Source organism: Phoca vitulina, unplaced genomic scaffold (genome assembly GCF_004348235.1).
Source record: "Phoca vitulina isolate PV1807 unplaced genomic scaffold, GSC_HSeal_1.0 scaffold19, whole genome shotgun sequence".
Lineage (NCBI taxonomy): Eukaryota > Metazoa > Chordata > Mammalia > Carnivora > Phocidae > Phoca > Phoca vitulina.
In genome coordinates, this window is record NW_022589722.1 from 3,983,039 (window position 1) to 4,006,226 (window position 23,188).

General features: G+C 36.2%; 1 pseudogene; it reads left to right on the top strand.

The window, feature by feature from the left end:
- The first annotated feature begins 9,813 nt into the window (after positions 1-9,813).
- On the top strand, positions 9,814-10,167 carry LOC116639986 (annotated as a pseudogene).
- The last annotated feature ends 13,021 nt before the right edge of the window (positions 10,168-23,188 follow it).

Below are 23,188 nucleotides of genomic sequence, written 5' to 3' on the forward strand. Positions count from 1 at the left end.
TCTAATATCCAGAACTGTGAGAGAATAGATTTTTGTTCTTTCAAGCCATTCAGTTTGTAGTAATTTGTTGTAGCAGCCCTAGGAAACATAACACACAAGTCAAGTTCAAAAGATGTCATTTAAGTGATTTCCATTTTCTTTTTTTTTTTTTAAGATTTTATTTATTTATTTGAGAGAGAGAGAGAGCATGAGAGGGGGGAGGGTCGAGGGAGAAGCAGGCTCAATGTGAGACTTGATCCGGGGACTCCGGGACCATGACCCAAGCCGAAGGCAGTCACCCAACCAACTGAGCCACCCAGGTGCCCCGTGATTTCCATTTTCAACCACGGTCATCCCCTGCTGTCATGGGATCAAGATTGGAAGAACAGTAGGATGAGAAATTCGTGCCACTATATCCTTCTTGCATTACTATATACATTAAAAAGACCTCTTTTCCATTTTTGGGGGCTTGGTGTTTAGGAGTGCTTACTTTTATCAAACTCTTTGGTCATTTGATGGAAAATGTAGGCTAAACTTTTTATAAAAATAAAACTAACACTGTCAAACATTGCAGATGTTTATATGTGAAAAGCATCCTTCCCTCCTCCTGGTTCTATCATACTCTTCAGAGAAAACACTCTAAACAGTAATACAACAGTTGCTGTATTCTACATAATAGTTCTATGCCTTATTTTCTTTTATTTTTTTAATAGTGACTCATAGAATCTACCTCATTCTTTAAAAATCACAATATTCTATTGCAAGGGTGCTATAACTAATATACCAAATGTCTACTTATGGGCACTTAAACTGTTCCAATGTATTAATGTATGCTTTAATTAATCATGCTGCAATAAATGTGCTTGCATGTATATCTTTAAGGATTTGTGCATATATATCTAAGGACAAATGCAAAGAAGCAAAAATGCCAAGACATGTACAATTAAACATTTGATATCTAATATCAAATAAGTCTTAATGAGAAATGTTGGTACATTTCCATATCACCCAATTCCCACAGCTAATTCAGAGTACATGAAACTATTAAATAGTAAAATCACAACAAGATTGATTTGGATAAGTTTTACTATAAAGGATATATTCAATTTTAAATCAAATTAAGTAATCATAAAGTGTTTTAGGGATGGAGAAGGCAAAATCTTTTCTACACTCTTGGCCTTAATGTTCTGTGTCCATCAATAGTCAAAAATGTCTTTAAGCAACTTTCCAGGGAGGCACTGAGAAGTTATTTTGTTACAGATGTTTTCCAGAAAATGACTCAGAAGAAAGTGAACCTAGTGAAATCTTTCTATTTGCAAGTATCTATGTTGTAGTAAAGAAATAAAGACACAACTAAACTAAAGCAAGAGAACTACCATTAATGAAGTAAGTTTTTACCCTTAAATTTGAACACTTAGGTTAACTTAGAGACATAGAAACAGTTATGATTTATATTGCCTGTAGTAAACTGGATTGGATGGATTATTTCTGTGACTAATGTGAGAAGTAAAAGAGGAGCAGTGGATAACTAAGGGTGTCACCAATTATTGTTAGGAGCAGTTGATTGCTGACACCAGAATCATAATGTTCTGAGCTCTAAGTTATTAGTATTTTGATGTGAATTTATGCCGAAGTTCTAGGTGTCTATTAAATAACATATTCTCTATATGTAATTGTATGGTCACCCTACATTTAACAGACCATTAATATATATTAGTGTCTATTTTAATCTTCTAAAATTAATTCTGTAATATGGGTTGCACTTTTCACTCATAAAACTTCATCTTTACTAAACCTATAGACAGAAAGGAGGACTTAAGATGGTGGAGTAGTAGGAGGACCTTATGCTTGCCTCTCCCTCGAACACAGCTAGATAATTCTCAAATTATTCTGAACACCCAGGAAATCAGTCTGAAGACAGAAAGAACAAACTGCACAACTGGAGGGAGAAAAGAGACACATTGTGGAAGGTGGGAGGTGCAGTGATATGATTTGGGGGAGAAAAGAATGGTGGGTGCTGCAGAAGGGAGGGAGCCCTGATTCTGGAGAGAGGAGAGAGAGAGAGAGGAAGGGAGAGAGATAGAGAGACAGAGCAACATGCAGGGGATTGCACAAGAAAAACACTTCCCCAAACCATTGACTGAGAAAATGAAAGGGGCTGATTATCATTAGTTTTAAAAGCAGCGGGGCTGAAGGTCTGAAATTTTAGAAGTCTGCACCACCTCTGAGTGGAGTCTGGTGGGCATAGTGGTGCTCCTGTAGAGAAGGAGGGCAGAGGCCTGGGAGTGGACAATGTGCTCTGAAGATCACATGGGTTGCACCAGGAGAGAGAGTTCCCCTTCTTGGAGTGCATTTGGGAGAGGTGGCACTGCATCTCCGGGGACAAAAGAGATGGCAAGGTGCCATTGAACTGCCCCATTCATTAGCACAGAAGCAGAGATGTCTGCTGAGTGCATCTAATCTAGACGCTAGCTTTTTACTAATGGTTTGCCATAAATTCCAAGCCCCTGCACGCACATTCGTGTGACTGCCCTTCTGGGACAAACCGGCACCAGCCACAGCATGGTGAGTCCCTCCCCCAGAGGATCATCATGGGTCTGCGCTGCTTTGGGTCCCTAAAATTTGGAGTTTTGGAACCCAGCTGTGCTCCTGAGATGAAACACAGGGGCACTGTGCTGCCAGGTGGGCAGAGGGCTCAGATACAGACAGGGTGAAGACAGGGATCTGACGGAAGCCTGGAACACAACACGGGAAATTGTTCGCTCTTCTGTTAAGAGTTTCCCAAACAGCAGTAGGCATGAACTCCCCTCTCTAGGGAAGAGAGTAAGGTGGTGCCTTTTTTCACTCCTCATATCACCACAGGCTGACCTCAGCGAGGGGCACAGTGCACACAGTGGAGGCTTGAGCTTACACCAAGCCCCACCTCCCTGCGCTCTGCAGGTGCCTTTTTTAATAGGGCAAGTGTGATTGAGAGCCAGGGCACAGCAGGCCCCTCCCCCAGAAGAGCACAAACCCCACAAACGCAACAAGTGTGCTAATCATGAAGTGCTGCAAAGCCTGAGCTCTAGTGGAAATAGAACTAGGCACAGGGTTTCCTAACACAGAAAAGACAGAGACCTAGACAAAATGCCAAGACAGAGGAATTCATCCTGAAAGAAAGAGCAAGAAGAGGTCATGGTCAGGGAGCTAATCAAAATAGATATAAGTAATATGCTTGAACCAGAATTTAAAACAACAATCATAAGAATACTAGCTTGGGCTTGAGAAAAGCATAGAAGAAACCAGAGAAACCCTTTTTGCAGAGACAAAAGACCTAAAAACTAATCAGGTCAAAATAAAAAATGCTATAAATGAGATGCAAAACCAACTGGATGTAATAGCCACAAGGATGGAAGAAACACAGGAACAAATAAGTGATACAGAAGATGAGATTATGGAAAATAATGAACCTGAAAAGAAGAGGGAAAGAAAAATATTGGATCATGAAGGTAGTCTTAGGGAACTCAGTGATTCCATAAAGCATAATAACATATCATAGGAGTCCCAGAAGAAGAAGAGAGGGGGAAAAGGGGCTGAAGGTTTATTTGAGGAAATTGTAGCTGAAAACTTCCCTAATTTGGGGAGAGAAACAGATCCAAATCCAGGAGGCACAGAGAATACCTATCAAGATCAACAAAAGCCAGCCAACATTAAGACATATCATAGTAAAATTTGCAAAATACAGGAATAAGAAAAGAATCCTGAGAGCAGCAAGGGAAAAGAAATTCCTAACCTACCAGGGAAGACAAATCAGTTTAGCAGTGCATTTATCCACAGAAACTTGGCAAGCCAGAAGAAAGTGGCATGATATATTCAACCTGCTGCATGGGAAAAATATGAAGCCAAGATTACTTTAGCCAGCAAGGCTGTCATTCAGAATAGAAGGAGAAAAAAAAGATTTTCCCAGACAAAAACTAAAGGAGTTCGTGACCACTAAACCAGCCCTGCAGGAAATAGTAAAGGGGACTCTTTGAGTGGGAAAGACCAAAAGCAACAAAGACTAGAAAGGAACAGAGAAAATCTCCAGAAACAATGACTTTACAGGTAATACAAGGGCACTAAATTCATATCTATTGATAATCATTCTATATGTAAATGGACTAAGTGTTCCAGTCAAAAGATGTAGGGTGTCAGAATGGATAAAAAAGAAGGCCCATCTATATGAGGCCTACAAGAGACTCATTTTAGACCTAAAGACACCTCCAGATTGAAAGTGAGGGATGGAGAACCATCTTTTGTGCTAATGGACGGCAAAAGAAAGTCAACATAGCCCTACTTATATCAGACAAACTAGATTTTAAACCAAATACTGTAAGAAGAGATAGGAAGGACACTATATCATAATAAAGGGGTCTGTTCAACAAGAAGATCTAACAATTGTAAATATTTATGCCCCCAACTTTTAACCCCCTCCTTACAGGAATGGACATATCATCTAAGTGGAAAATCAACAAGGAACTATGACTTTGAATGACAAACTGGACGAGATGGACTTAAAAGATCTATTCAGAACATTTCATCCTAAGGCAACAGAATACACATTCTTTTCCAGTGCACATGGAACATTCTTCAGAATAGATCACATTATGGGTCACAAATCAGGCCTCAACAAGTACAAAATGTTTGAGATCATATCATGCGTATTTTCTGACTACAATACTATGAAACTTGAAGTCAACCATGAGAAAAAATTTAGAAAGACCACAAAAACATGGAGGTTAAAGAACATCCTCCTAAAGAATGAATGGGCCAACCAGGAAATTAAAAAAGAAATTAAAAAAAATACATGGAAGCAAATGAAAATGAAACGATGACAGTCCAGAACCTTTGGGATGCAGCAAAGGTGGTCATAAGAGGGAAGTATATAGCAACACAGGCCTACCTCAAGAAGCAAGAAAAATCTCAAATACAACCTTACCTTACAACTAAAGAAGCAAGAAGCAATCTTACCACATTAAGAAACAAGAACAATCTCAAATACAACCTAACCTTACAACTAAAGGAGCTAGAAAAGAAACAGTAAGTAAAGCCTAAAGCTAGTAGAAGAAGGGAAATAATAAAGATTAGAGCAGAAATAAATGGCATAGAAACAAAAAACCCAGGAGAACAGATCAACAAAACTAAGAGCTGGTTCTTTGGAAGAATTAATAAAATTGATAAACTCCTAGCCAGACTTATCAAAAAGAAAAGAGAAAGGACCCAAATAAATGAATTCATGAATGAAAGAAGAGAGATCACAACCAACACCACAGAAATACAATTATAGGAAAAATTATGAAAAATTATATGCCAAAAAATTAGGCAATCTGGAAGAAATGAATAAATTCTTGGAAACATATAAACTATCAAAACCAAAACAGGAAGAAATAGAAAATTGGAATAGATCCATAACCAGCAAAGAAATTAAATGAGTAATCAAAAATCTCCTAACAAACAAAAGTCCCAGGCCAGATGGCTTCCCAGGGGAATTTTACCAGACATTTAAAAAAGAGTTAACACCTATTCTTCTCAAACTGGTCCAAAAACTAGAAATGGAAGGAAAACTTCCAAACTCATTCTATGAGGCTAGCATTACCTTGATTCTGAAACCAGACAATGACCCCACTAAAAAGGAGAATTACAGGCCAATATCCCTGATGAACGTGGATGCAAAAATTCTCAACAAGATAATAGTAAATCAAATCCAACAGTGCATTAGAGAATTATTCACCACAATCGAGCAGGATTTATTCCTGGGCTACAGGTGTGGTTCAATATTCACAAATCAGTCAATGTGACACACTACATTAATAAAAGAAAGGATAAGAACCATATGATCCTTTCTTTAGGATCCTTTAGGTAGATGCAGAAAAAACATTTGACAAAGTACAGCATCCATTCTTGATAAAACCCTCAACAAAGTAGGGTTAGAGGGAACAAAGCTCAGCATCATAAAGGCCATACACAAAAGACCCACAGTTAATATTACCCTCAGTGGGGAGAAACAGAGCTTCTCCTCTAAGGTCAGGAACAAGACAGAGGTGTCCTCTCTTACCATTGTTATTTAACATTGTACTTGAAGTTCTAGCCTCAGCAATCGGACACCAACAACAAAAAATAAAAGGCATCCAAATTGTCAAGGAAGAAGTCAAACTTTCACTATTTGCAGATGACATGATACTCTGTAGAAAACCATAAGACTCCACCAAAAACTTGCTAGAACTGATACACGAGTTCAACAAAGTTGCAGAATTAAAATCAATTTATAGAAATCTATTGCATTTCTATACACTGATAATGAAGAAGCAGAAAGAAAAATGAAGGAATTGATCCCATTTACAATTGCATCAAAAACCGTAAGATACCTAGGAATAAACCTAACCAAAGAGATAAAAGATCTGTACTCTGAAAACTATAGAACACTGATGAAAGAAATTGAAGAGAACAAAAGGAATTGGAAAACATTCCATGCTCATGGATTGGAAGAACAAATATTGTTAAAATGTCTATACTACCCAAAGCAATCTACACATTTAATGCAATCCCTCTCAAAATACTAATAACATTTTTCACAGAGCTAGAATAAACAATCCTAAAATTTGTATGGAGCCACAAAAGACCCCAAATAGCCAAAGCAATCATGAAAAAGAAAAACAAAACTGAAGGCATTATGATTCTGGATTTCAAGCCATATTACAAAGCTGTAGTCATCAAGACAGTGTGGTACTGTCACAAAAACAGACACATAGATCAATGGAACAGATAAGAGAACCCAGAAATGGGCCCACAACTATATGGTAAACTTATCTTTGACAAAGCAGGAAAGAATATCCAATGGAAAAAAGACTGTCTCTTTAACAAATGGTGTTGGGAGGACTAGATAGCAACATGCAGAAGAATGAAACTGGACTACTTTCTTGCACCATAGACAAAAATAAATTCAAAATGAATGAAGGACCTAAATGTGAGACAGGAAGCCCTCAAAATCCTAGAGGAGAACATAGGCAGCAACCTCTTTGACCTTGGCCATAGCAACTTCTTACTAGATATGTCTCCAGAGGCAAGGGAAGCAAATGCAAAAATGAACTATTGGGACTTCATCAAGATAAAAAGCTTCTGCGAAGTAAAGGAAACAATCAATAAAGCTAAAAGGCAACCTTCAGAATGGGAGAAGATATTTGCAAACAACATATCTAATAAAAGGTTAGTATCTAAAATCTATAAAGAACTTATCAAACTCAACACCCAAAACCTAAATAATTCAGTTAAGAAATGGGCAGAAGACATGAATAGACATTTTTCCAGAGAAGATATCCAGATGGCTAACAGACACATGAAAAGATGTTCAACATCACTCATCATCAGGGAAATACAAATCAAAACCACAATGAGATACCACCTCACACTAGTCAGAATGGCTAAAATTAACAAGTCAGGAAACAACAGATGTTGGCGAGGATGTGAAGAAAGGAAACCCTCTTACACTGTTGGTAGGAATGCAAACTGGTGCAGCCACTCTGGAAAATAGTATGGAGGTTCCTCAAAAATTTAGAACTACCCTGTGACCCAGGAATTGCACTGCTAGGTATTTACCCAAGGGATATAAGCACACTGTTTCTAAGGTGCACCAGCACCCCAATGTTTATAGCAGCATTATCAACAATAGCCAAATTATGGAAAGACCCAAATGTCCATCGACTGATGAATGAATAAAGATGTGGTGTGTGTGTGTGTGTGTGTGTGTGTGTGTGTGTGTGTGTGTACTGGGAATATTATTCAGTCATCAAAAAGAATGAAATCTCGCCATTTGCAATGTGATGGAGCTAGAGTGTATTATGCTAAGGGAAATACAGTCAGTCAGAGAAAGACCAAATACCGTATGATTTCATTCATATGTGGAATTTAAGAAAGAAAACAGATGAACATATGGGAAGGAAAAAAAAAGAGAAAGAAGCAAACCATAAGAGACTTCGCTGTAGAGAACAAACTGAGGGTTGATTGAGAGGAGATGGGTGGGGGATGGGCGAAATGGGTAATAGCTATTAAGGAGGGCACCTGTTGCCTTGAGCACTGGATGTTATATGTAACTGATGAATTACTAAATTCTACTCCTGAAACCAATATTATCAATATGTTAAATAAATAGACTTTAAATAAAAACTTGAAAAAAATAATCAAATAAAAAAATTTAAAAATAAACCTACAAAAATCCCCTTTCAGCTATTGTTCAGAGCAAAATATTCAAAGAAGTGACAATGGAGATTGGCAATCCTCTTAAGTGTCAGCATGTAAACTGCTATAAGAATCTGATTTCCTTATAAAACAACACCTGTACAAGATTTGTATTGGCAAGACCATCAAGCTACCTGACCTGGTTTGCCAGTCTCCTAAAATTTGAAAAGACAAGCACATTCCTGCAAAATATGTTTGCTTGTTTATATGTATGTATAATGGTGATGGTGGGGGTTGGGGGAGTGACATAGGTTCTCTTGTGCTGGGCCACCTTACTATCCGGGGTTCTTTGCTTTTCTAACCCCGAACACTGGTGGTGCAAAGACATGATGTTGGACTCCATCAGCTAGCTTGAGTTGTGTCCATTTGCACTTGTCCAATGTTTATTTTCCCAGAGCTAGACCCATCCTGTTCTCTCATGTCTTATTTTCAAGCAGAATTCCTAGCTCTGCAGCTTATGTCCCCTAAGTTCTTTCCATCTGGCCCATAAATAGCCTGTATCTACTTGCGTTTCCTTGGAGACTGTCTCACTGTTGCCTCCTCTCCACAATTAGGGCTACAGCTTTAATCCATGGTTTCCCCACAATGTCATACTAATTCTACTACTTGACCCTTTCCTAGCAGGCTTTATGGCCATTGGAGCACAGTGGTGTAGCATCCCTCTGGGAGTTAGAGTTGACCTATACAACAAAGAGGTAGGATCCCTAGCATTTCCAGGTGGTAGGGTAGGGAATAAACCCTAAAACTTACTTTCAGTGTCCTTCTATCTGGAAGCCTCTGTTTTCCAAAAATTATTAATAATGGATTCCAGCATTCAAAACAAGTAGTTTCAAATAGTAAATTATTACATAACATGCAATGATGATTCAAATATTTTAATTTTGTAAACAGTTTATGGTGCATTATAATAAAGTAGAAAGATTTTTAAAAGCATTGTAACTTTTACTTTGCTAAACTTTGTCTTGCAGCAAAAGGTAGAATAACAAAGATCTGGAAACATTGATTTTGGCACAATTTATTTATTTTTTATATTTTGGTTAAAAATTTGCATAAAGACAGTACTCAAAATGTGTATGTTCATTGCTTTCATATGTTAAAGATTCATCATGTTGTGCTGGAAAAGCCAGGGACTTTGGTCACGCAGATCTGAGCTGGGATAAAAATTTAGCTGTGACATTAAACAGCTCACCTGACTTCCCTGAGGCTCATTTTTATCTCATCTGTATTAATGATAGTTAGATGTCCTCTCTTTCAAAAGTTTAAATAGGAAAAAAATACATTAAGGCATTTAGCACAGTGCTGGTCAGTGCAGATGTCCAGAATGTATTAGTTATTTTTCCAATTGTTTTCAAAAATAAACAATTCTTGGGGTGCCTGTGTGGCTCTGTCAGTTAAGTGTCTGCCTTCATCTCAGGTCATGATCCTAGGATAGAGCCCTATGTCAGGCTCTGTGCTCTGTGCTCTGTGGGGAATCAGGTACTCCCTCTCCTTCTGCCCCTCCCCCCAGCTCCTGCTCTCTCTCTCAAATTAATTTTAAAAATCTTAAAAAAAATAAAAGAGCACAGTCCGACTCTGGCATCTTTGCTGAGGTTCACATTGAGCTGCGAGGTGCTGCTGTGGTGTGTTTAGAATCAGCACCATGGCAGAAGACATCAAGACCAAAATCAAGAACTACCAGACTGCCCCTTTTGACAGCCACTTCCCCAACCAGAACCAGACCAGGAACTGCTGGCAGAACTACCTGGACTTCCACCGCTGTGAGAAGGCAATGACTGCTTAAGTGGGTGATGTCTCCGTGTGCGAATGGTACCGTCGTGTGTACAAGTCTCTCTGCCCCATATCCTGGGTGTCAGCCTGGGACGACCGGCGGGCAGAAGGCACATTTCCTGGGAAGATCTGAACTGGCTTCACCCACCTCTCCTCTGTCTTCCCTCCTTCTCCCAGGGAGGTGAAGCGGGGACCTGGGTGCATGGTGATCCCCACCCTGGGATTCTGAATCATGGCTTAACTAATAATAAATACTCGTTGGAAAAGTGTAAGACTGCGTATGTGTAAAAGAGCCAGGTGATCGGGCAAGAAGCTGTGGTGGGAATTAATACCTTGACCAGTAAGAGGGGCTTCAGGGTGACTGTTTTTTTCTGTTTTGTTTAAGTTTTATGTTATTAAATTGACCACCTTCTCTATATCAGACAATAGAGTGAGTGATACAAAATAGCCCCTGGATGTGCTAAAATTTATCTGTATGTTCCGCTTTATTATCTATACAATTTCAAAAAACTTTTCTTATGTAATTTTTGAACCACATGAAAATAGTATAATAAAAATTCCCATATACCCCCCCAAAAAATAAAATAGAAGAGCAATTCTTCATTCAGATGGAAAATTATACATAAGTCTATAAATACTTTCGAATTTCTCTACTTTTCTTCTTTTTTATTTCTGCAATACAACTCTTGGTAGTAACATGTGATGAGGACACAAGAGTGACACCAAAGAAATCTGGGAACTTTAAGACCAGTAATTACAGAAGATGCTTATGAATAAAACAAGTGAATAACTGTCTAACTCACCAGTAATGGAACTGATTCTTAATACCTTCTAATAAGAAAAAAGGTTAATAAATGAATGAAGCAAAAATGTCCCCACTTAGACCTTTCATTTAAATAGCATTTGGCTGGTTGTTCCCATTGTCTTCTCCCTTACTTCCCACTGAAAGGTCTATGAAGATGACAGAAAGTGTTACAAAAACAACACTGAACACTAAGGTTGATAGGCCACCTAAACTCAGATTTCGCAAAGAGTCTTTGATAAGTACGTGAGAGTTGGTATGATTAGAAAAAACAAAAACTTTCTAAAGGTCACCTCATAGGTGATCCAGAGATCACTTCATAAATAGAGATGATACTTTGCACCTGTCCCACTGAAGTTTCAGTGACTGGATCCTCAACGTCAATAGCAAGCAGAATATTAAGTTTCTGTCCTTCTATATGCTTCTATTGTGTTTTGGGACAACGAGAATACTGTGGTTACACTTCCATTTTTTGCCTCCTGACTCCTATTCTTTGTTTAGTCAAAGAAAGAAAATCCCAGAAAGTCAGTGGGACAATACAGGTCTAGTAATGAAGCATTACTGCCAAAGAGATGTAGTTTCCACAAATAAAACACTACAGCAAGAACTGAACACTATCAGAAATTCCTAGAAGAAACATGTCCTGAAAATTGCAGTACTTTATAGAGCTTATCATTCAGAATAGAAAAGAACAGGAAATTTCCTGTAGGATATGTAGCAGCCACAGTGGTACATAGCTGAACTAGGCATATTCTTGCAAGAAACTGAGAATTGATTCAGGAGCTGTTTATATCAACCTTCTCTCCAGCTATAGATTTGAAAGAGACTTAACCATTATCTAAGAATATGAATTGGGCCAAGGGCAATCCACACAATTTGTCTGTTGACCAATACAAAAGCTAGAAAGATTTGGCTTCATTCAATGATAGCCAAAGAACAAGAAAAGAGAGAGCAATGAAAATACTGTGGAGTAAGGAAAAAGAAACAGCAACTAAAAAAATCGAGGAAGAAAATAATTCTGAAAATAGACTAATATATAATCCATTCTAAGGTTTAGAAAATGAGTAGGCATTCTTAATAGAATGCAAGAAATCTTGGCCTTTTTGAAACAGGAGCAGAAAACAGTAAGGGGAAAACATGATTAGCTAAAAGGAGAACATAAAAAGATAAAAAAGAGAGGTGACTAAATAAGGATTTCAAGACAGTAAGAAAAAAATAGCATGGTTAAAATTCATTGCAGAAGCAAGGAAGCAGAAATAATATTACATAAAATTACATCAGTGATATAAAGAAGCTTCCAAATCTTTTCCAGACATAGTGGGAAAGAACAAAGATGAGAAAATTATGATAGAGAAGATGAAAACATGGAATAAAAATAGAGAATCAATATAGATTTGACAGAAAAAAAGAAATCCCAGGCAAATAAGAATAAATAATAATGAAAATGTAAATAAAAAACAATTTTCCAAATTGAAAAAGCACCTGTTTATGTGTCCAAAGAGCTCATCACATTCCAGGAAAAGGCAAAAAAAAAAAAAATAAACATTTATATATATCCTGGTGTGATGTTTCAGGTGTAATCATAAATTAAAAGTCCTCTTTCCAGAATACAGAAAGCAAACAAACAAGCAACTGAATCTTGACCTCAGGACAAAAATTAAAATTAAGGTACATTCAGACTGTTTATAAATAAGCAACATCTAATAATAATCATATTTATCATTCAATTGAGTGCCTGACACATATAACATGCTTACACATTTTATCTCCTTAATTAAAACAACAGCCCTAGGAGATGGGTAATATATCCCCATTTGGGGAAACTGAGATTCAATTAGCATGACCAAGATTCTACAGCCAGAAAATTGTGGAACTGAAATCTAGCCTACATTTATTTGATTCTAAAACACGTGCTCTTTTATTGTAATATGCAGTCTCTATAATACTGAGGGGAAAATACCTTTGATCTAAAATTTAGTACCCAGCTAAGTTGTTTTTAGCAGAATGTACTTGTAAGAAAGAGGAATCTATTTAACTTCATGGAAAGGAATCTAAGCTGGATAGATCTTTTGAAAAGAATCTCACCATGGCCTTTGTATTTCTAAATCCAGGACTGCTTCTTAGGTACAGAAAGACCCCTTGGTCTGTCATGTCGTTTTTGTTTTTTTGTTTTTTGTTTTTTTAAAGATTTTATTTATTTATTTGAGAGAGAGAGAATGAGAGAGAGCACATGGGGGGGGGGGTCAGAGGGAGAAGCAGACACCCCGCCGAGCAGGGAGCCCGATGCGGGACTCGATCCTGGCATTCCAGGATCATGACCTGAGCCGAAGGCAGTCGCTCAACCAACTGAGCCACCCAGGCGCCCCATGTCATGTCGTTTTTGTAATAGACTAGGAATAGAGTCAGCGTACACCCTTTTACCTCTTGCTTATTTCCCCACAAGTCAGCCTGCAAAGAAGCAGTGACTCCCCACCACTGCTCCTGAAATAGAATCATGTCCTTTTTCCCTTGAACATATAGAGTTTCATATAAATAGATGCAAGACATTGATATTACATTTTTTTTTTTAAGATTTTATTTATTTGCGAGAGAGAGAATGAGAGACAGAGAGCATGAGAGGGAGGAGGGTCAGAGGGGGAAGCAGACTCCCTGCTGAGCAGGGAGCCCGATGCGGGACTCGATCCCGGGACTCCAGGATCATGACCTGAGCCGAAGGCAGTCGCTTAACCAACTGAGCCACCCAGGCGCCCTGATATTACATTTTTGTGAACTATCCACTGTCAGCAGGGCACTATCCACTTATTTAGATGACCCAGGAAAAAAGAGTCTAGTGATAGACCAGTGGAATATACGATGAGCAAATTTGTGTGATCGAATGAAATGCTACAAAATGAATAGATATTGTGTGACATCGAATGAAAGTTTGAGAATACTCTGAAATATTTTTAAAAATGAAAGAAAAACAATTTTCCAGGATTACCTTTGAGGAGATTTTTGGGTTCAGTTTGCTTCTCCGTTCATTTTTGGTGAGCACTGTTTTCACAGATTCACTTCAGTGAAGAGAGTTGCTATAATCTTCACATTTCCCTGCTCTGAGATAATTTAATTGTCAAATTATTTCCCCTGTGTTAATATGTTTTTGAACTTGACAATGAATAAAAAAGAAATACATGTTAATGTCACACCAAATGAGACTGCAGCTGAGCAGAACCTCATTCCTTGGCTCTCAAGGTGGAAGAGATAGGGTAGATGAAAACAACGAATGAGACAAACATGCTTCTTGATATTAAGAAAAGGTAGGAGCGCCTGGGTGGCTCAGTCAGTTCAGCATATGACTCAGTTTCGGCTCAGGTCATGATCTCAGGGTTGTGAGATGGAGCCTGTGTTTGGCTCCATGCTCAGCGTGGAATCTGCTTGAGTTTCTCTCTCTTCCTCTCCCTCTGCCCTTTCCCCCCTGCACTTGCTCTATCTCTAAAATAAATACATTAGTCTTTAAAAATAAATAAATAAATAAATAAATAAATAAATAAATAAATAAATGTAAAGAAAAGTATAGCTGAGAAAGAATTATGGCTGAGAGCGGAAGAGGGCTCTGGTTGCCAAGAAATTGACTCACAAAGAAAAATTAAAAATAATAAAAATGATATTTGCATTGGGTGAGAATAAAAATTGGAGAAACATAATGAAAAAGTAGAGGATAACTCAAAAAATATTGAGACGACTGTACTGAGTACAAATATTTGAAAGCAGGGGCGCCTGGGTGGCTCAGATGGTTAAGCGTCTGCCTTCAGCTCAGGTCATGATCCCAGGGTTCTGGGATCGAGTCCCGCATCGGGCTCCCTGCTAGGTGGGGCGCCTGCTTCTCCCTCTGCCTCTGCCTCTCTCTCTCTCTCTCTCTCTCTGACTCTCATGAATAAATAAATAAAACATTTAAAAAACAAAACAAAACAAAAGATTTAAAAAAAAAAAAACAAATATTTGAAAGCAGTACCATTATGATTGGGTTCTAATGAGTTTTTCAGTTCACTTCTAAGACATGGCTTAAAACATCTTTGGAATAGAAGAGATAGATGGAAATATACATGCAAATGATAACACTACACAGAGGAGTAAGTTCTCAGCATCTGGACATTTACAAATATAATCGACTGAAACAGAGTGGTTTGATGTTATTTAACTGTTATTTAACTGACCAATCTATTACAAGGCTTTGTCAGAAAAGATAAGATCATGATAGCTATAGATTACTGTAATACTTGAGAAAGAAAATGTGAAAGAGGACAATTGAAGAAACAGAAGCCTGCTGAAGGCTTACTCAGATATGTGTATACTTCCTAACTCACAGCATATTTGTCTTTTATCATCACCATTAAAAAATGTTTCAAAAAGTAGATGTTAAAATATTGCAAGGACTTAAGAAAACATATGCAGGTGGTTCCGTAGGATAAATTATTTAATTACCTTTCAACTGGCTGGCACCCATTAATTTACTGAATGCTGTCCCAGTCGGGTATTTGCAATAAAAATACTGACATAAAAAAAATACTGACATAATAGTTTAAACTTCTGATTATCTCCACTATATGTGATAATTCTATACATGTGATGAGAGAATTTGTTGGAAAGATTTGGTTGTCTCAGTTTCTCTTTTTCAGCAAACTGGCATTTCATTTGGAAAATCTTGAAAAACACATTCGGCAAGAGCCTCTTTCTCATTTCAAAAGAGTCGCACCACCATACTATGCATGGCAAAGCTCATAAAAGTAAGCCAGCTGGTCATAAAGCCATCTCAATAGAGAAAAGAAATCAAACAGACTGGAATGTTTTCTCAGATTTTGCTATAAATATTTTCTTGAAATAGATCATTGAGTAGATGTCAATTAATGTTTTGAATTATGAAGCCTCTCCATACTTTGAACCGATCTATGGGCCCTCTGTTCAGGACAAATGCACATGTGTTCAAGGAACATTCTCACATGTCTTTGAGCCCATTCATGGACCTCTGGGGTTTTCTTGGATGACAGTTAAGAATCTTTATGGTGGAATAGTATCTGAAATATTACCTTTTTGTGATCGTTATATCACTAAACTTCACCGTTAATTCTCCCTTCTTATCCTCACTAACTCCTCTTCCCTCCCCTTCCCAGAAACAGAGCTATTCTTTTTTGTTTATTGAATTTTAAAGCACAACATAAATGTGTTCAGACATCTGATAGATTTTAATATCTAAGAAGTCTCAAATATTCACATAGATCTGAGTTCTTCCTTGAGTGTCACTAAATTGAATTTATTTCTGATTTGTTTCAGATTTATGTGTCAGAAATGCCACAGGTGTTTAAATTCTGTGGAATCTGATCCATGATTAACATCTGGTGGGATACTTGACGCGTGAAAAATCTTAGAAATGTATTCAAATTCTCAGGTCAAGCGAAACTGGCACACTTACTGTTTATTGTGATACCAATTTTAGTTTTGGGAACATGAAAGGCCAAAAACTGTTAAAGGATTTGGTTAATCTGTTTTAAAAGTTTTATTGAGGTATAATTGACACACAATTACTACACATACGTTAAGTGTACAATTTGAGGCTTTTTCATGTGTATACACCCACTAAACCATAACCATAATCAAAATAATAAACATATCTATTTCCTCCCAAAAGTGTTCTCAATCCCCTTTGTAAGATCTCCCTCTAGACATTTAATATTCATTTTATCTCTCCACACCCCCATCATCCTCAGGCAATCACTAATTTGATTTCTATCAGTAAAGATTAGTTGGTAATTTCTAGAATTTTTAAATTAAATCATAGTACATGTATTCATTTTGGTTTGGTTTTTGTCATTCAGCAGAATAATCTTAGGACTTACCCATGTTTTTAATATGACCAGTAGTTCATTTATTTTTTATTCTTGTCTAGTATTTCCTTGTATGGATATACCACAATGTATTTATTCATTGGTAATGAACCAAAGAATGTAGAGAGCCTCTAGAAGCTGGAAAAGGAAAGAAAAATGGATTATTTCCTGGGACCTCCAGAAGTAACACAGCTCCGTCAACCTATTTTAAACTTCTGACCTCCAGAACTATAAGATAATATGTTTAATAAATAAAAATTTATGTTGCTTTAAGCCATCAACTTTGTGGCATTTATTATAGTAGCAATAGACAACTAATGCAATGCTTTTTATCAGGTTGAAGAAGTTCCCTTATATTTCTAGTTTGCTGATGGCTTTTATAAGAGTCAGCATGAGATTTTTGTTAAATGTTTTGTCTGCATCTGAGATGATAATAGGGCTTTAATTTTTTATTTTTTGTTGATATGGGTAAAGTATATTAATTTCTAATGTTAAATCACCATGCATTTATAGGATTAAATACAGGATTAATTAAATATGGAACAGAATAGAAAACCCAGAAATGAACCCACAACTCTATGGTCAATTAATCTTTGACAAAGCAGGAAAAGAATAGCCAATGGAAAAAAGACAGTCTCTTCAACAAGTGGTGTTGGGAAATCTATACACCTGAAACTGGTATTATACTGTATGGTAACTAACTGGAATTTAAATAAAAACTTCTTAAAAATCCCCAAATATCTAGTGTTAAACCAACCATACATTTATAGGATTAAATATCCCATTTGAGGGCGCCTGGGTGGCTCAGATGGTTAAACGTCTGCCTTCGGCTCAGGTCATGATCTCAGGGTCCTGGGATCGAGTCCCACATCGGGCTCCCTGCTCCTTGGGAGCCTGCTTCTCCCTCTGCCTTTCTCTCTCGCTCTCTCATGAATAAATAAATAAAATCTTTAAAAAAAAAAAAAAAAAAAAAAAAAAAAAAAAATATCCCATTTGACCATGGCATATTTTCTTTTTATTTATTGTCTGATTTGATTTGATAGATTTTATTAAGAACATGAGGATAGTGGTTTGTTTTCTTTTCTGCTAATGTTTTTGGTTGTAATATCAGATTTCCTTACCTTCAATTTTCTGGATGAGTTTGTGTAGAATCACAATTGTCTTTTCCTAAATAATTGGTAGAATTCACCAGTGAAACTATTTGGGCCTAGAGTGTTCTATGTGGGAATTATATAAACTACAACTTTAATTCCTTTAGTAGATATATTGTTCAGATTATCTATTCTCCAGTGAGCTTTGATAGACTGTGTCTTTCAAGGAGTTTGTCCATTTTATCTAACTTATCAGATTTACTAACAAAGAAGTTGTTCATACTCTTATTATCCTTTTCACATCATAAAATTTCTAGTGATGTCATCTCCCTCATTCTTGATATTGGTAATCTGTTCTTTCTTTTTACCCCGCCCCACACCAGTAACTCTGGTTATATAGGTTGACTGATTTTATTGATCTTCTCAAAGAAGCAGTTTTTGGTTTCATTTATTGCTTCTCTGTTTATTTCACTGAGTCATTGATAAACACATTGATTTTTATTTTTCTTTCTTCTCACATAAGGTTTTATTTGTTCTTTTATTCTGCATCTACTGAGATAACCTTGTAATTTTAATTAAATAATTTTTAATACATTGAAGTATGTTCATTTTTCATAGGTGTTTCATAAAGTAGAAATTGAAGCCTCTCATTTAAGATCTTTTCATTTCTAATCCAGGCATTTATTATTATAAATTTCCCTTTAAGTACTGCTTTGGCTATATGCTAAAAAGATTTACATATTGTATTTTCATCTTCACTCAGTTCAAATTAGCTTATTGGATTTTTTCAAACCAGTTTATTGGATTGTTGTTTAGTTTCCAAATATTTGGGGATTTTTAATTTAGTTTAATTTAGTTTAATTTAATTTAGTTTCCAAATATTTGGGGATTTTCTTTTCAGTGGGGGTAGGGTAGGGGCAGAGAGAGAATCCCAAGCAGGCTCCATGCACAGTATAGAGCCCAATGTAGGGCTCAATCCCACAACCCCGAGATCATGGCCTGAGCTGAAATCAAGAGTCAGACTCAACCGACTGAGCCACCCAGGCGCCCCTATTCCATGTGTTTTCATACACAGTGACTTTGAACATAGTAGTTCTGCCCTTGGTTGTGTTTAAAATAAATGTGATGTCTCAAATATAAAGAGCATTAACATGTTTCCAAGAAAGTTGGGTGTACAGAAATGCAACAGATTTCTATACATTGATTTTGTATCCTACAACTTTACTGAATTAGTTTATCAGTTCTAGTGGTTTTTAGTGGAGTCTTTTATCTTTCTATAATTGATTTCAAATTTAATTTCACTGAGATCAAGAACATACTTTGTATGACATGAGTAATTTTAAATTTGTTGAGACTTATTTTATGGCTCAGAATAGGGTCCTTCTTCCATGTATACTTAAAAAGGGTACACATGCTCTTATTGGCTATAGTGTTCTACAAAGGTCAATTGTGTCACGTTGCTCGATAGTGTTATTTTCAAGTCTTCTACATCCATGTTAATTTTCTCTTGACTTGTTTAGTTCATTATAAAGAAGAAGTGCTAATTTACAGAAATTTATGGTCTCACAGTTCTGAAGGCCAGAAGTGCTAAATCAAGGTCTCAGCAGGGCCATGTTCCTTTTATGACTATAGAGAAGAAACTCTTCCATCCCTCTCTCCTAGTTTCTGCTAGCCTCAAGCATTTCTTGGCTTGCAGATGAATCATCACTTCAATCTTCCGTCTTCACATGGCATTTTTTCTGCATTCACGTTGTCTTCCCTCTGTGAATGTCTGCCCCTCGTTGTCCCTCCAATGTCCCCTATGAAAAAGGACACCCATCAAATGACCTCATTTTAACTTAATTATCACTGTAGATATCATTTCTCCAAATAAAATCACATTCTGAGGTATTGGGGGTTAAAACTTCAATATGTCTTTTTTGAGGAGACATAATGCAACTCATAACGTGGGTCTTGCTTTTTTAAATATCCAATCTGACAATGAACTCCTTTTAATTGAGATGATTTGACTATATACAATGTGAGTATTGAGATGGTTGAGTTTAAGTCTATAATCTTGCTATTTTTTTCTATTTGTGTCATGTTATTTTCCTCTCTTTTTCCATTTTTCTGCCTTCTTCTGGGTTAATTTAGTATTGATTTTACTTTATTTTCTTTGTTGTCTTGTTATCTATAACTCTTTGTTGTGTTACTTAATGACTGCTCTATGGCTTAGAGTATAATTCTTTAACTATGGTCTACTTTCAAATACCATAAAAATATTATGGTATATTTCCATTTCTCTCTTCTGGGACTTTGTGTTACTGTTGTCATATATTTTAATATACATTTGTTAGAAAGCCCATGCTACATTATTATTATTCTTGTTTTAAACAACTGATTATTTTTAAAGAGAATTTATATAACAAGAAAAATGTTTTATATTTGCCCATGTATTCACCATTTCTAGTACTCTTTATTCTTTTTTGTGGATCCAGATTTTATTTATAATATAAGAAATTAATTAGATAAGTAAGATAACTGTAATCATCTAAAAGTAAGTAAGAATAATAAAACATAACCTCTGTCTCTTGAGCTTATGTGAAGGACTTTTATATTTTAATATCAATATTGATTGAGTTACAAAATTTTTTTAAAATTGATATTATACTGGCACTATACTTATTTCAAAAAATGATAATTACACTATTTAATTAATGCCAATGGGAGCACATAAAAAACTTGACAATGTAATTATTGAGTAAGAATTCCTTTGATTAATTTTTTAAAACATTAGGTCAGTGCTTTACAATCATTTTCATATTATGACAGACAGAGAATATGATCATATCACTGTGACATACTGAAGTATACTGATGAGGCTATTTCATGGCCCAGGAGCTCTGATTATCCTTGGCTCCTCAAAGTCCTCCAAGAGGTGTAAGTATAAATACCAATATAATTCTGACCTATTGAGAGACTCCATATTAAGCCACAGTACTTCAGTGTGGTTACTCCACTGACCATCCAGTCTTATTCTAGCTTCACTTAACATGTCCTTATTATTTTTTTCTCATGTTAGGTGGTAGAGAATAGCAACAAAGCCTAACCTGTAACACAATTTTTATCAAACTTTGACAGTATTGATATTCCAACTGTAAGTACCATAAAAAAAAGGTAGCCAAATGGGAATAATTACCAAAGGCAGAATATGATTTGTCATAGGGTCAATACCTGATAATTTCTGGGAATCATGACTATCTTTATGTCCATGATTGCATCTGACAAAAAAGTGGATTTAAAAGTGGAAGAGATAAAAATCCTAAGCCTAGAGAGTAATATTGTCTTTTTTTCTTTTCTCAATTCATTGAAAGTAGAAAGTTTCTCTTTCTAAAAGAAGCAGAAGGAGAACTAAAAATGATATGACAACAATGAATAACAGCATCTGGAAAGAAGACTAGAAATACTTAACAGATAAATTTGCTTATCTTTATATTCAGGTTGATCAAATGTTACTGAGACTATAGCTCTTAACAATACTGAACAATGAATGGTTCCAACTGCTGGATTAAAATTGTAGCCCATCATTTCCCTTCTGAACTTTTTGTAAGATTTTATCTAAAGAAGCAATAGACTCATGCTCCTTACAAGGAAGTGCTTTGGTCAACAATAATGTCAATAAGGATATTAGTCTTCTCTTTCTAAATTCAATATTATCACAGTCTCCTAGAAGTAATAAAAATAAAGTATGATGCTTGGCTTTGTACAATGAAGCTGTTGTGTTTGAATACTGAGAGTAACCAGAGTGCTGCTGAGAGAAAACTTAACCTAATAAATCACTGGCCTCTATCCCAAGTGCAAAATCCTTCCTAAATGAAAAAGAGAAATGTTTGAGCTTGAGTTGCATTCCTTTTTTTTTTTTTCATTTGTTGAGGTATAATTGTCATACCATATTACATTTCACATTTTTTTTTGAAGACTAATCTTTCCGGCATCAGCTTTGACTTCATGGCACCAATCAATTTTAGGGCCAGCCATATGTCAGTTTTCAATGAACTAAATAGTTATATATTCATTTGTTGTACTAATATTTGGGTTCTTTGAATTTTTTTTGCACTGAATACCAAAATTAACACTTAAATTTTAGCTAATTGAATCGTAAAAAATGGGAAGATTATTCTTTGAGCAAATATATATTTTAGTTCTTTATAATTTATAAATGGGGGACCTTGAGTCCAAGAATTGAAGGACCTATGCTCAATTTCATCTAGTACAAGAGTCCCTAAGCTCTGCCTTTTCACAGACATTCTCATAAAGTGTCTTAAAAATTTAGGGGCACCTGGGTGGCTCAATCCATTAAGCGTGTGCCTTTGGCTCAGGTTTGATCTCAGGCTCCTGGTATTGAGCTCCCATGTTGTGGGCTCCCCGCTCAGGGGGACTCTGTTTCTCTCTCTCCCCCTCCCCGTCATTTGTGTTCTCTCTTGCTCTGTCCCGCTCTCCCAAATAAATAAATAAGGTCTTTAAAAAAATTTTAGAAATGGGCTGCCTGGGTAGCTCAGTCTTTAAGTGTCTGCTTTTGGCTCAGGTCATGATCCCAGGGTCCTGGGATCGAGCCCCGCATTGGGCTCCCTGCTCCACAGGAAAGCCTGCTTCTCCCTCTCCCACTCCCCCTGCTTGTGTTCCCTTTCTCGCTGTGTCTCTCTCTGTCAAATAAATGAATAAAATCTTTAAAAAAAATTTAGAAATAATATTATTTTTACAAGGATGTCATTTACACTTCTTTACAGTTCTTTTTTGTTGTTGTTGAAGCACATTTATAGCTATATTACTCATGAAAACACTTGTTCATTAACACTTATTCACAAATGTGCATTTTTAAAATACCATGTAGTTTACCTTTTGCAGAAGATGAGAAAACTGATGAAAAGACATGGTCTCTGTTCTCCACAACTTTTTGGTTTATTTGGGGGCTACATATTCAAACTGCTAATTATGATTATGTAGTAAGTGTACTTATAAAGGTATATTTTATGAACAAAGTGAAAAGAACTATGTGAATGAAGTTTAGAATCATAACATTGAGTGAAAAAAGTAAGTCTCAGTAGACATCTTAAACTATGACAATATTTTTTAAAACTCAAAAAAACAAGCAAAACCAAATATTTAGAGATACCTCTGAAACATAATAAAATCATAACGATGATGATGATGAAAACTTTAGGGAATAATAAAAAGTCAGGACAATGCTAAAAGGGAAGAGATCAGGGAGGAACACCAGCTAGATAAAACAGTATTTTTATTATAAGTTATATTGGATGGTAGAGTCAAAGTGTTCATTTCATTATTATAATTCACAGCATGAATATGGTTTTTATGTATGTATGATACTGTTGAAAAATTTACTTTTTAACAAGTTAAATTTCTATTATATATTAGAGTAGAAAGACTAGTACAATATACTT